Source organism: Molossus molossus, unplaced genomic scaffold, assembly GCF_014108415.1.
Source record: "Molossus molossus isolate mMolMol1 unplaced genomic scaffold, mMolMol1.p scaffold_m16_p_11, whole genome shotgun sequence".
NCBI classification, from domain to species: Eukaryota; Metazoa; Chordata; class Mammalia; order Chiroptera; family Molossidae; genus Molossus; species Molossus molossus.
In genome coordinates, this window is record NW_023425346.1 from 27,804,404 (window position 1) to 27,820,733 (window position 16,330).

At 37.0% G+C, this 16,330-nt stretch overlaps 1 protein-coding gene across 1 annotated transcript in view; it reads right to left on the reverse strand.

Moving 5' to 3' along the window:
- The window catches only part of GTDC1 (glycosyltransferase like domain containing 1), a 355,459-nt gene extending 339,858 nt beyond the window's left edge, over positions 1-15,601 (reverse strand). The window contains exon 1 of the mRNA XM_036253413.1: positions 15,461-15,601. The gene's annotated coding sequence lies outside the window, so the exon portion shown is untranslated. The remainder of the gene's footprint in view (positions 1-15,460) is intronic.
- Positions 15,602-16,330: the final 729 nt, after the last annotated feature.

The following is a 16,330-nucleotide window of genomic DNA, read 5'->3' on the forward strand; positions in this document are numbered from 1 at the left end:
ATTCAAAATAGAAGATCAAATAAAGAGCTTCCCAGACAAAAAAAAGGCTAAGGGAATACATGAGCACCAAACCAGCACTGCAAGAAATGTTAAAAGGACTGCTGTAATTAGCAGTAGAAATGGAAAGAAAAATAGAACCACACTAAACAAAAATGGCAATAAATAAGTACATATCAATAATCACCTTAAACGTAAATGGATTGAATGCTCCCATAAAGAGACACAGAGTAGCTGATTGGATAAGAAAGCATGACTCATCTATATGTTGTTTACAAGAGACCCACCTCTCAACAAAAGACTCACATAGGTTGAAAGTGAAGGGATGGAAAAAAATTTTCCAAGCAAATGGAAAGCAAAAAAAAGCTGGGGTAGCAATTCTCATATCTGATAAAATAGATTTCAAAATGAAGACCATAACTAGAGACAAAGACGGCCACTACATAATATTGAAAGGATCTATCCAACAGGAAGATATAACCTTGATAAACATATATGCACCCAATATAGGAGCACCAAAATATATTAAAAATCTTCTGGAGGACTTCCAAGGAGAAATCGACAACAATACAATCATAGCAGGGGACTTCAACATCCCGTTGACAGCACTGGATAGATCCTATAGGCAAAAAATTAGCAAGGAAACAGAGACTCTAAATGAAGCACTAGACCAAATGGATTTAATAGATATCTACAGAGAATTACACCCCAAAACTACAGAATACACATTCTTCTCAAGTGCACATGGGACATTCTCAAAGATAGACCACATGATAGGACACAAACTAAATCTCTACAAGTTCAAGAAGATTGAAATCATATCAAGCATCTTCTCAGATCACAATGGCATGAAACTAGAAATCAATTGCAACAAGAACATGCAAAGACATTTCAACACATGGAGGCTAAATAGCATGTTATTAAACAATGAATGGGTCACCGAGGAGATCAAGGAAGAAATTAAAAAGTTCCTGGAAACCAATGAAAATGAACACACAACAACACAAAATCTATGGGATGCAGCGAAAGCAGTTCTGAGAGGGAAGTTCATAGCACTACAGGCCTACCTCAAAAAACAAGAAAAATTTCTAATTGACTGTCTAACCTCACAACTTAAAGAATTAGAAAGCAAACAAAAAGAAAACCCCAGAGCAAGTAGAAGGAAGGAAATAGTAAAGATCAGAGCAGAAATAAACGACATAGAGACCAAAAAAACAATTCAAAGGATCAATGAAACAAAGAGCTGGTTTTTCGAAAAGATAAACAAGATTGATGGACGCTTAGCTAGACTCACCAAGAAACAAAGAGAGAGAACCCAAATACACAAAATCAGAAATGAAAGGGGAGAAGTAACAACCAACACCACGAAAATACAACAAATCATTAACAACTACTATGAACAACTATATGGCAACAAATTCGACAATCTAAGCGAAATGGACAAATTTCTAGAAACACACAGTCTCCCAAAACTATTCCCGGAAGAGATAGAAAACTTGAACAGACCAATAACAACTAAGGAAATTGAAGAGGTAATCAAGATTCTCCCAGCAAACAAAAGCCCAGGCCCAGATGGTTTCACGGGGGAGTTTTACCGAACATTCAAAAAAGAACTAACACCCATTCTCCTCAAACTATTTCAAAAAATTCAAGAAGAAGGAAGACTTCCAAACACGTTCTATGAGGCCAGCATAATTCTAATTCCAAAACCAGAAAAAGATACTACGAAGAAAGAAAACTATAGGCCAATATCCCTGATGAACATAGACGCCAAAATCCTGAACAAAATATTAGCAAATCGGATCCAGAAATACATCAAAAAAATTATTCACCATGACCAAGTGGGATTCATTCCAGGGATGCAAGGCTGGTACAATATTCGCAAATCAATAAACGTGATACACCACATCAACAAAATGAAGAATAAAAACCACATGATCATATCAATAGATGCTGAAAAAGCATTCGACAAAATCCAGCATCCATTTCTGATAAAAACGCTCAGCAATGTAGGAATAGAGGGATCATATCTCGACATAATAAAGGCCATATATGAAAGACCTACAGCCAACATCATACTCAATGGACAGAAACTAAAAACATTTCCATTAAGAACAGGAACAAGACAGGGATGTCCACTTTCGCCACTCTTATTTAACATTGTACTGGAAGTCTTAGCCACAGCAATCAGACATGAAGAAAAAATAAAAGGGATCCAAATTGGAAAGGAGGAAGTGAAACTGTCATTATTTGCAGATGACATGATATTGTACATAGAAAACCCTAAAGACTCCATCAAAAATCTATTAGACTTAATAAATGAATTTGGCAAAGTAGCAGGATACAAAATTAACGTCAAGAAATCGACGGCATTCTTGTACATCAATGATGAACTCACAGAAAGAGAAACTGAAAAAACAATCCCATTTACCATCGCTCCAAAAAAATTACGATACCTAGGAATAAACTTAACCAAAGAAGTAAAGGACCTATTTGCAGAAAACTACAGGTCATTGAAAAAAGAAATAGAGGAAGATATAAAAAAGTGGAAGCACATACCCTGTTCATGGATTGGAAGAATTAACATCATTAAAATGTCCATACTACCCAAAGCAATCTATAGATTCAATGCAATCCCCATCAAAATACCAACGACATATTTCATAGAACTAGAACAAATACTTCAAAAGTTCATATGGAACCAAAAAAGACCCCGAATAGCCACAGCAATCTTGAAAAAGAAGAACAAAGTAGGTGGGATCACAATACCAGATATCAGGTTATACTACAAAGCGACTGTAACCAAACAGCCTGGTACTGGCACAAGAACAGGCATATAGACCAGTGGAACAGAACTGAAAACCCAGAAATGGACCCAAGGCAATACGCTCAATTAATATTTGACAAAGGTGGCAAGAGCATACAGTGGAGTAAAGACAGCCTCTTTAATAAATGGTGTTGGGAAAATTGGACAGCTACATGCAAAAAAATGAAACTAGACCATCAACTTACACCATACACAAAAATAAACTCAAAATGGATAAAAGACTTAAATGTGACCCGTGAATCCATAAAAATTCTAGAAGAAAATGTAGGCAACAAAATTTCGGACATCATACGGAGCAGAATTTTCACAGATACATCACCTAAGGCAACAGAAATAAAGGAGAAAATGAACACATGGGACTACATCAAACTAAAAAGCTTCTGCACAGCAAAAGAAACAATCATCAAAATGGAAAGGCAACCCACTGTATGGGAGAACATCATTGCCAATGATGTATCAGATAAGGGGTTAATTTCCAAGATATATAGAGTGCTCATACAACTCCACAAAAGGAAGACAAAGAACCCAATTAAAAAATGGGCAGAGGAGCTGAATAGACAGCTCTCCAAACAGGACATACAAATGGCCAAGAGACATATGAAGAAATGCTCAACATCACTAATCATCAGAGAGATGCAAATTAAAACAACAATGAGGTATCACCTCACACCTGTCAGAATGGCCGCCATCAACAAATCATCAAACAACAAGTGTTGGCGAGGGTGTGGAGAAAAGGGGACTCTAATACACTGCTGGTGGGAATGCAGACTGGTGCAGCCGCTATGGAAAACAATATGGTGCTACCTCAAAAAATTAAAAATTGAACTTCCATTTGACCCAGTGATCCCACTGCTGGGAATATACCCTAAGAAGCCTGAAACACCAATCAGGAAGAATATATGTACCCCCATGTTCATAGCAGCACTATTTACAATAGCTAAGATCTGGAAACAGCTCAAGTGTCCACCAGTAGACGAATGGATAAAAAAGCTGTGGTACATATACACAATGGAGTACTATGCAGCGGTAAGAAAGAAAGATCTCTTATCCTTTGAGACGACATGGAGGGACCTGGAAAGTATTATCCTAAGTGAAAGAAGCCAAGCAGAAAAAGACAAATACCACATGATCTCACTTATATACGGAATATAATGAACATAACAGTCTGAGGAATACAGAAGACCCAGACACATGGAAGTAGGGCACAGACTGACATCCCTCAAAAGAGGGGATGGGGGGCGGGGAGGGTGGGAAGAGATAAACCACAGAACTTATATGCATGTATGCATGACCAATGGACATGGACAACTAAGCCGGGGACAGGGTGGAGGGGGGGGTGGGGGGGTGCCAGTGGGGTAAAAAGGTAAAATATCTGTAACAAAAAAATAAATAAAAATTCATTATAAAAAAAAATAAAAAATTAAAAAAAAATAAAAGTGCAAACAGAAAAAATAAATAAATAAAAAGTAGAACTTACAGAGATTAAATCAAAATGTCTTTTTAGCCCAGCCAGTGTGGCTCAGTGGACTGAGCATCAGCCCATGGGCTGAGGGGTCCTGGTTCAATTCCGGGTCACGTCACATGCTTGGGTCACAGGTTGTGGCTCGATCCCCAGTAGGGGGCATGCAGGAGACAGCTGATTGATGTTTCTCTCTCATTGATGTTTCTATCTGTCTCTCCCTTCCTCTCTCTCTAAAAAGTCAATAAAAACATATTTTTTAAAATGTTTTTTTAAGAAATGCATTAGATGGTTTTGCGACAATGTAGAAGACAAGATCATTTAATTTGAAGGCACAACAATAAAAACTGCCCAAATAGAAGTATAGAAAAAAGAGGCTGAAAAAAAAGTGATTTGGGTCTCAGTGACCTATGAATAATACCTAGTCATCAATCACATGTGTAACTGGAAACCAAGAAAAGAAAATCAGAAAAAAGTTTTGAAAACATAATGGCTTAAAAGTTCTCAAATTTGAGAATGATAAACCTACATACCCAAGACACTCAATAAACCTCAAGCAGTATGCACCAAAACACTACATTAGCACATACCACATCAAAAAAAAAAGCTAAAAATTAGTAGTGAAGAGAATATCTAAAAAGAACAAAGGTGTAAAAAAAATTTTTTTAAATCAATGTCCCCCCCCACATCCTTCTTAAAAAAAAAAAAAAAAAATCAATGGAAAAATATTCTAGAGTGAAGATTAACAAAAAAATAATAATAATAAATATAAAGAAAAATATATAGCTAATAATCTAAAAGATAAGGTTGAAAATAAATACTAATTCTCAAGAAAGCAAAAAGAAAAGATAAAAGCAATGCAGGACATATTAACTTATTTCACAGACATTTTGCCCATTTTTTAATTCTCATTTTCTTTTGATTACTAAATTGTAAGAATGTTTTATATATTGTAGATACAAGTCCCTTAACAGAGACTTAATTTGCAAATATACTCTCCCATTCGGTGGGTTGTCTTTTCACTTTCTTGATGGTGTCTGGCAGGTTCGATTCCCAGTCAGGGCACATACCCAGGTTATGGGTTTGATCCCCAGTCAGGGTGTGTGTGGGAGGCAACCAATCCATGTTTCTCTCTCTCTTCCTTGCTCTAAAATGAATAAAAATTGTTAAAAAAAAAAGAAAAGAAAAAAGTCAAAGTCAAAGTAAAACACAGTTAGTTTGGGAAAGTGCTAACCAGAAAAGTTAAGCAATTGCAGGGAGGAGGGTGTTTTAAAAGTTGGTCAAGGAAGGTCTCACTAGGAATGTAACATTTCAGTCAAGATCCAAGAAGGGTTATCTGGGGGAAGAGCATTGCAGGCGGAGGGAACTACAAGTGCAAAGGCCCTGAGACCAGCTATTCAAGGAACAACATTGTGTCAGGGATAAATAGAGTGTAGTAAACAGATAGTCAAAAGATGAGGCTGCAGATGGGGCAATATCATGCAGAATCTTACAGGCTACTATAAAGAAGTTAGCTTTTCATGTGAGTGTGAAAGGAAAGTTTTGAACTGAAGAATGACAGCACTTGATGTATGTTTTAACTGTGCTTGTCTTGACTACCGCACTGAGGTGAGGCTAAACTGCTGGGTTGGCGTTGAATACTATAAGAGGAAGCAGGGAAGCCAGTCAGAAGACCATTAAAATAATTTAAGATGTGCCCTGGCCGGTTTGGTTCAGCAGTTAGATCATCAGCCCACAGACCAAAATGTCTCTGGTTTGATTCCCAGGTCAAGGGCACACGCCTGAGTTGCAGGTTCAAATCCAGGCTCCAGTCAGGGTCCTACAGGACGCAGCCAGTTGATGTTTCTCTCTCACATCAATGTCTCTCTCTCTCTCTCTCTCTCTGTGGCTCCCTCCCTTCCTTCCATCTGTCTAAAAATCAATAGATGAAGATCCTCATGTGAGGATTAACAACAATAAATAAACCAAGATGTGATAATGGGTTGGACCACGCAGTAGTGCAGGTGATAAGAGGTGGTCATATGCAGATTCTTGATGTATTTTTATGATAAAGCCAACATGAACTACTTACAGGAGGTGTGGATATGAAAAAAAAGAGTCAGGGATGACGCCAAGGTTTTTGGTCTGAGTAACATAGATGAACTTGTCATTAACTTAAATGGAGAAGAATATAGGTGAAAAAAGTTTGGGTAAAAAGGGCCATTGAGTTTTGAGCATTCTTTATTTAAATATGTTTAAATATCCATATGGAGGTGTCACAAGACAACTGGGTATGTCTGGAGTTCAGAGAAAAAACACCCTCTTACAAATTAAAGATTTTTATTATTTTGCAAAGTAAATCACTGGGTCTAATGGGGTGTGTGTGTGTGTGTGTGTGTGTGCATGCATAAAACTTGTAGGAAATAATCCTTATTTGATTTTAATGCATTAGGGCCTCGGCACTAATGGATTGTTTTCTAATTTACATAAATCCATAGAAGTCTGCTAGGCACTTCACACCTTTATTTTTACTTTCACATCTAAAGTACAGCAATATGGATAGATAAGGTGTATATTTAAGATAACAACGTGAACAGACACATTCCTGGAGCTACAGCTATTTAAAAGTGACACTAGCATCAAGATACTCGTTCTTATTCTGGGAAGGCTTTAAAAAACAATCACTTGTTATGAAACTAATTGCAGTGCCAAATGCTTCTTGGGATTGTATGTAAAAATTACCATCTTCTCTACATTTTACTGTTTTAAATCAAGGAAAGTAATAGACTTTGTGATTAGACTGAGAAGTTTGGTTTTGATGCTTATAACCATCTAGGTTCTAAAGTGAATAACATTTCCACATTGTATCTCATAAAGGAAGACACTTGGTGCATTACTAAAGAAATGCAAAAATGCAAAAACTATTAAACTTCAACCAAACTTGTAACATAGGCAAGCTTAACTGGCGGTTGAACCCATTTTTTAAAAAGAAAAATTTTCAGTGTGAATCAGCATTATTTTTCCCCAGCCGTCCACTCATTCCCAATTCCATGCCTTTGATTACTCCCTCATGCTAGAATTAACTTTCTTCCCAGCTAATACCGTCCTCCTTTAAGGCTCAGACCAAACTCAGCCTCTTCCACAAAGACTGCCCTGAACCCCAGTAGTTTTTGCCAAATGCCCACAGCATTGCCACTTACATGTCTAGGACACCTGTCATTCTGCCATGAATGAAGTTCAGCTATTCACACTAAGCAGAAGCTCCCTGGGAACAGAAATCTTAGTCATCTTTGCTTTCCCTAAAATGCTTAACATAGTACCTTACATATCAGGTTGTGGGTACTCACTCAAGGTTTGTTCAACTAAATCCTATTAAACTAAAAAAATGATCAAATAGACTGAGCTCAGTGGGATACATGCCTTAATTTCCTTACCACTTCAAACTCTTTCAGATCTCACTCCCTCATCTCTCCGAATCATCCCAAATAAATCCTATTGCTTCTCAGTTACTTTCAAGTATTGTAACACATAGTCCAGTCCAGTTTAAACCTTCAAGTTCATGTCTTATTCAAAGAATATCCATGCACCCTCACCTCAACATAGGCCAGCCAAGAGACTGTATGTAATACGTTGTGTGTTTTTGGTTTTTGTTCTGTTTTGTTTTTGTTTTTATCCTCACTCGAGGACATTTTTCCATTTTTTGTTCAGATAGAGTGGGAGGGAGAGAAAGGAAGAGAGAGAGAGAGAGATCAATGTGAAAGGGACACATCGAGTGGCTGCCTACCACACAACCCAACCAGGGCCGGGGACAAACTGTAACTGAGATACATGCCTTTAGAGGGAACCAAACCCGGGTCTTTCTGGACCGCAGGCTGACGCTCTAACCACTGAGCAAAACCGGCCAGGGCTGGTTTTTGTTTTTTGTTGTTGTTTTTTTCAATATTCTTCCTGACTCTTTCACCTTTCTCCACTTCCTTCCTCACTTTCTGGTTTCTCTGAATCAGGATGGAAAGAAGAGGGACAAATGTCATGTGTTCCAGTTTCAAGGGATTTTACTAGATGGCCAGGAAGCAGGATGATGTTATCCTTGTGTAATTATTGATAGCACCTTCTCTCACTCTCAAAGGAATCCAGTTTGGATACTACATTCCAGGTCTTCATGGCAGGATGGCCCTAAATTAAGCAAAGAGGCTGGTCCCTCCACCCTGCATTATTCCCTGGTATGGGAGATGCATTCTCAAGACTGACTTCTTACTATCTCACCCACAGTCCCTTCAGATGGCAAGCAGGATCCTTGGCAGGATCTACCAAGATAACTCAAGCCTGTTCGCTTCCCACGGAGTCTACTCAGTCTGCAAAACAAAATGCATGTCTTCCTACCACACCAGATGGACAGATACCCTCTCATTCCACACGCCACTTCACTGGCTCCAGTCGCTCGTCTCCCCTCCAGAAACAGTCTATGTTCAGGAATGGCCCAAAACCTAGACAATGTATGTCACACTCTGAAAAACTCTCTGGAAAGTGCCATTACAGAATCAAGAAACAAAATCATGTAGCTCATTAAACATCCAGACAAGAAAGTAAATACCAATGTATACTTCTGGGAAACGTACCCAAATGCTGGGCTGGGAACAAAAGGTCCCTTTGGGGAAATGTCACAGAACTCCCCACAGTATTAACAGTTCCTCACCTGAATGATACTTACAATTCCCCTTTTCTAATTCATTTTATATATGGGAACTGGGTGCTGCAGTTCTATTTTTTTACTAAGCCCCACATAAATGCAAGGATACTTATTAACCTTTATTTTCAGCTTTGGAACTTGAGCTGAAATCCTGAAACAAGTCCAAGTCAACATCCTATTATCTTAGGTACAATTGTCCTACACTACATTTACTGTTTATAGTATAAAGGACACTTCATTGTTAGTGTTTCCTATTTAAATCTTTAACATTTAAAGTCTTCATTAAAATCTTTACTTTACAGCCCTGGCCAGTTTGGCACAGCGGTTAGAGCATCAGCCTACGGTCCTGAGAGACCCGGGTTCGGTTCCCGCTAAGGGCACGTACCTCGGTTGCAGTTTGTCCCCGGTCCTGGCTGGGTTGTGCGGGTGGCAGCAACTCGATGTGTCCCTTTCATGTCGATGTTTCTCGCTCTCTCTTCCTCTCTCTCCCTCCTACTCTGAACAAAAAATGGAAAAATGTCCTCGGGGGAGGATAAAAAAAATCTCTATGTTACAAAAAAGGAATGGGGAACTACTGAATAAACAGATCAAGGAAAACAAAAAATAGAGATTCCTCATCTGCTCAAATGTTACCTAAGAATAATACATTGTTCATATTCAAACAGCTCATGTAATTATATACACACTTAAAGAGCCACTGAATAAAATGAATAATGCCCGCTCTAAAACTTAAATTAAAACATATGCTACCTAAAATATAACATAATGAAAAATTCTGTATAACTAAGTCAATAACTGCATACAAGTATCCCCGCTTTTCTAAAGTTTGCCTATTCCATTTCACTTTACAAAATACCTCCGTTAGTTACCTGTTTTCACTAACTAAAAGAAATACAAAGAGGATTTTTGCTTTTAAATTAATAGTAATTTCTTCTTCACTTTATTTTGGCTTGAAAAGTTTTCATAGGAACGTTCCACTTTCAGATAGCAGGGAGGAGGACAGGGAACCTGTATGTAGTTGTTATACATTATAACTTATTACAATTTTTTAAAAATAAATATATCATGAAACTTCTGGAGTTCAGTTATTACATGAAGAATAGTCATAAAAGCTCTCTGGCTATAGAAAAATCATTTAGTAACACCAATATCTATAACTAGTACAAACTGCACAGATTTACAGACTTGAATTTAAAAATGCGTGATGAGAATGGTGCAACCACTTGGGAAAAGTTATACATAAACTTCTAACGTTTAAACATACATCAATCCTACAATTTCATTCCTAGGTATATAACCCAGAGAAATTAAAACATATGTCCACAAAAAGACAATAAAAAATTCTGTTTGTAGCAACTTTATTCACAATTGCCGATAAAATAAATTGTCCATTAACAGAATAATGGATGGACAAATTGTGGTAAAATAGAACGCTACTCATCAGTGAAACAGAATGAACCACTAATATACACAATAACATGGATAAATCTCAAAACCCATTATACTGAGAAAAAGAAGCCAGGTACAAAACAGTACATATACTATGATCCCATATATATAAAGCTCAAGAACAAGCTTAATCTATAGAAACAGAAATCAGAACAGTGGTCGTCTATGGGGAGGAGAGGGAATGAATGATTGAAAAGAGGCATGGGAAACTTTTGGGCGTGTTAAAATATTCTATTTCTTGCCCTGGCCAGTTTGGCTCAGCAGTTGGAGCATTGGCCTGCGGACCAGAGAGTCCTGGGTTCGGTTCCCGCTAGGGGCATGTACCAAAAAAAAAAAAAATTCTATTTCTTGAATGTGGATAGTTACATGGATCTACACACATGTCTAAATCAATTAACTGGATTATTAATACATAAATAACCACCATTAAAATTGACTGAAATCTCATCTGATATCTTATTTCTGGATGTCAAGAATACCCAGCTAATGTAAAGTGTAATTTCTTGCCAAAAGCTGAGTCTATTTGTAATAATTATAACAAACTAAATCAAATTCTAAAACATAAATCCAAGTCTAGAGTGTTTACAATGTCACAAGGATACAAGGATAAGGTTAGGCTATAGTAACATCCATAAGTTCACAGAATGAACAGGAATGATCACCATGTCTTTTCTAAGACAGGTGGTCAATTCTGACTACCATAAAATATGAAATTTACTTCATATTAAAGATAACCTTTCCCCCACTTAACCAATATTTTCTCTGCCCACTAGCGATCTTTGAGGAGCATGCTACCATATTTCGGTAACACCTATTTCTCAGTCACTTTTCCTGATCTCTCTTCCCAAGCTTTCTCCTTTTTTAATAAAAACTCTATCGAGGAACATCATACAACCACTTCACTCTTGAATAACCCTCAATTCTTACCCCTTGTTCAACTGCCTTGTTTGCCTTAACTTGTTTGCTAATTTTTCCTATACTTTCAAGCAATGAATTTTTTTCCCCTAACATGTTGTGTTGAATAATTCCAGTAATTGTTTTCCTTTCTTCATTACAACATTCCTCATCAAGATGCTGCCCATATTTAGGTTACTTTTACCACACTGCCACTTTGGCTGTGTTTTTTTTTTTTTTTTTTTTACTTCACTCTTTCATAGGACTAGTGAATGACAAAGCCAAAGATCCCTTATCATTTCACTCCAAACCTTAAAAAACATAATTGGATCATTTTACTCCAAAGCCCTATTGCACAATTATGTTTTACATTTAAAAATGCTGCTGCTAAGGCAATATTCCTAACCACATGACTGAATGTACCCTTTCTAAGATGATGTTTTGTTCAGAGCAGTACATGTGTGCTTGTAAAAGCCTGTAAACATTTATAGTTCTCCTTTTAATGGATTTCAAGACACCATTATCCACTGTTATCATTCCTGTATCTCAAATTATTGGGTAGTCACCTTTGACTGTCAGACTACTTTCAAGAATTTTTCTACACATGCTGTTTAGAGTTGAATCAAGTTCAGTTTATGATCTATTGTATCTAAGTTGCTGTGGTAGCTTATTATCACATACCCTTCATATATGAATTTTGTACAGGGCGTCACTTACATCTGAAAATACAGCTATGCACTACTATGCTAAGGTCGAAGGCAACGCAAAAGACAGTGGAAGAGCTCTAGAGTCTAGATACAATATTTGCAAATATAGGATTGTCCTCAAAAAATGTATACACAGGGTAGTCCCAGAGACGCGGAAGTAAGGTACAGACTGACAATCCCCTAAAGGGGGCGGGGGGGGAGATAAACCACAGAACTTATATGCATGTATGCATGAACAGTGGACATGGACAACAATCTGGGGAAAGGGCAAGGAGGGAGGGGGAGGGGGGATCAGTGGGGGGAAAAGGAGAAACATCTGTAACAAAAAGAAAAAAGAAAAAAAAATGTATACACAAAACTGCAATTATAAAGCCAGAGTTTATTAAAATACATTTCATTTTCAAATGTAGTAGAACCTACAGACACCCTCTATACATTTTTTGGGACATCCTGGATATCAATAGGCCCCAACATTCTTCTCTAACACCAACATTAAGTCATTCATATAAAAGCCATTAATCTTAAATTTTCCCCACAATGCATATGGGCCTTTCAGATTATTTATTTATTTATTCACTTATCAGACAACCACTGGAGAGTAAAGGTCTCTGCACAAAATTAGCAAGCTGTAAAACTCTCTATCTTCTTACTCTAAGACAGTGGTTCTCAACATTCCTAATGCCGCAAACCTTTAATACAGTTCCCCATGTTGTGCTGACCCCCAACCATAAAATTATTTTCATTGCTATTTCGTAACTGTAATTTTGCTACTGTTATGTCTAAGGCAACCCCTGTACAAGGGTTGTTCGACCCACAAGTTGAGAATCGCTGCTCTAAGACCTCAGGTATACCACTTAGCTTCTAGCCTCATCAGGAAATTGAGATAACTTACCTGCTTTCAAGGTATGGGAAGGATTAGAAATAACTAATGCAAAGTGTTTTACTCAATGTCTAGTATGTAGGGAGTTTTCAAGAAATGGTACGTAGTAATAATGAACCACTGTATTCCACTGATACCCTTACTCTATGATCGTATTACCTATCACATTTACAATCCTTTTCTCGCTTTTCCATTTCACTGATACTCCAATGTCTACAACAGCCTCACTTTCTCCATTACCAAAATTACTTCCCACTCTCCTTCAGGAAAAGCTGCATTAACCAGTGGTTACGAAGTTAGGAGGAAAGGCAGTGATGGGAGGAACCATCTAAACTGTCACTGCTTTACTAAAATAAACACAGTAATGTATGCCTACTACATCCTTACTTTACACTAATCTTTATTCAAAAGTCTTTACTGAAGTCCACAAAAGTCAGGATCACCTTTCTCATGTCCTATAAATATAACTAAACAAGACCTATGTAAAACATAATGGACAAAATTACGTAATTGATGAATTCTCAAGATATGCTAAATCCCAATGTTTTATCATATCAGAAATCAATGAATGAGAACTCATCCCGTGGCGGGGATGGGAAAGGATGAAACTGAACCTTTTGACTTCTGATACAAAACTAGTTTGAAACCCCCATTTTTTCTTCTCCTGGTTATACTCAAATCAATTACTGGTTCCAGAACTAGCTAAAAGATGAACACAGATGCTTTTCTGCAACTATATTCTCAAACTCCAATAAATAGCACTTGCTTTCTGCAATGAACTAGTTTTTCATACTCCCTTTTATGTCTTCTCAACTTCAATAAGAACAGGTGAAATAAGAATGAGTGCAACTTCTCAGGCTATATTTATGCATTCTTCTATATATATTTTTTAAAAGGTTTGCTTTAGGAAAAAAATAATAATAGCAATCTTATAAAGTGCTCTTTTTAATGTCCTCTCCTCAGAAGACCACAGTGGAATTCCTGATTTACATGCCTATCAATGTTAAATCCACATATTTATTATTAAATATATCCTATTTATAAGGTAAAATTGTTTGCCGTTTTATTTGCACACACACACACACACAAAATAAGTCCTTCCTAAAGTACCTTATATTTGAAAATGGTAAAGTTTTCCAAATACTAATCCCAAATAAAATCTGCAGGGTAGTTCAGTTATGGCACTATAAATGAATGACAGAGCATTTTATTTCAAAATTCCTGAGATTTAGGATCCAAACATCTAAGAACATCCCCTTTCATTCCAGATTCAAAAGAATTTACGGCATTCAAATGCTACGACACACCTGTCTTTCAGTTATAGGCACTGCTTCAATGAAAAAATAGCTTAAAAAACCATGAAATGAAATCAATTCTGCATAAAGCTATCGTATGATTCTGATCTCTAATCTGACTTGTAAATTAGATGTGTGTAACTTCCACTCTTCAGCAACCCGCAGGTCTTTTTCCTGGCAGAATGGCTATGTTAGCTGCACTGCATTCTGACCCAAGACGTGCTGGCGTGGCAGCAGCACACTGACACGCTGAATAGGACAGGCCTTGAATAAAGATTTCAAGGTAAATCATGAGGGAATCTTTTTCTGTTTGTAAATGAGCTGTATAAACCATGTTTTATATCCTAGGCTGCCAGAGTTTTTGTTGAACACTAAGAAGAAAAAAAAATGTTCCAAGACTCAATGAGGAAATAAATGAGAGTCTACTTTGAGAGAATCTGCCCACCTCATTTCCCAGAACTGCTTTCAAATCCTCTATAAATGATATGAATAGATGTATGCAAAAAGAAGGGACTCTACCAAATAAAATATTGACTTGGTTTAAAGAATACTTTGATGCTCCAGTGTTCTTGTGATTCAATAGTTTTAATAAATACATAAGTTTATTTCCAGTTCACACCTGCTCATTAAATCATTTTAAGTAAATTTAGTAAACAGGTCTGAAGTTATTAATTAGCGCTTTAATTAGTAGTTATTAATACTTTATTAACTGTTCCATGCACATTAAGACGGTACAGTATGATTTTCCACTTACTAGTAAATCAAGAGACTACACAAAAGGATGTTTTCCTACAAAGTTCTGGGAATAGTAACTTTTTATAAATAGGATGCCTTAGGTAAAAATTTCTATGTGAAAATCATAGTCCTCAAATGAATCTTTTTAGGCTAACTTTTTTAGGTTAAGCACATGTTCTTCTTTACAGTATTTGCCTTAGAGTAAGAGAACCCAATAATAAAAAGTATAACTATATAAGTTCCATAAATATGCAGGAACTTTAAAGATCGATTACCAAAGCAATTACCATATATCATATTGTAGTAATACATTACACATTCCCCAAGTAAAGATCAAGTTTACTTCAACCACCCCCATCCTCCACCAAAAAAAAAAAAAAAAAAAAAAAAAAGTCTTATTTATGTAGTCTTAGAGTTATAAAGTCCTTGGAATCATAGTAGGGCTTGATGCCATATTGGTGTCACATTCTGCCAGTCATCCAAAGAGTAAGTGCCTTCTTTTTCAACTTCTTTGTCTACTAGTGCATCTCTGGACCCAGCAGGCAGCTCACCCAGACAATTTCAGTAACGGATTTTGGCTCTCTGTGCATAATAGACGAAAATCTTTACGAAGTATCCAGTTTGTCTTATAGCTGAGAGATTTGAACCTGCTGCAGATGTCACATCTAAATTCTCGAGCGGATTTTTATCATCTGTGTCACCTATAAAACAAGACAGTGTCACAAACAGTGTTGTCCTGGAGAACATCTATTTCAGTAATGCTAAGCTTTCTACATCATAACTGATAGTAATTTATTTACCTAAAACAGAGGTCAGCAAACCAGATCCAGTAGGACAAATTCAGCCCACTGCCTGTTCTTGAACAGCCATGATCTAAGAATACATTTTCTATTAAAAAAAAAGGTGTTAAAAACTTTTGAAAGTTTTTCTTAAGACTAATATTTTGTGACCTGTGAAAATTATATATAATTCACATTTCAGTCTCCACAAATAAGGTCTCACTGGAACATGGCTACTCATTCATTCACTATTTTCCTATGGCTGCGTTCATGCTACAATAGCAGACTAAGCAGCTGCAGCTGAGACCATATGACCCGTAGATGCCAAAATATTTACTATCTGGTGCTTTAAAGAAGTTTGCTGACCCCTGGCCCACAGGATATTTAGTGGGTAGGTAATATGATATCTAGTATCTCTTGCATGAAGAACCTGAGTGTAATAACCCAGCTGCTCCCCTGCTTACTTTTACCTAATCATTTAACACATAGTCATGGACCACATAATGACATTTTGGCCAATGACAAACTGCATATGCAACAGTGGTCCCATAAGAAGAAACCCCAAGAAAATTTACAGTGAAGGGTTGAGCAGAAGCTCTTGAAGACCAGTAAGCTACTCAAAAGTTTGAAAACATGGACCCC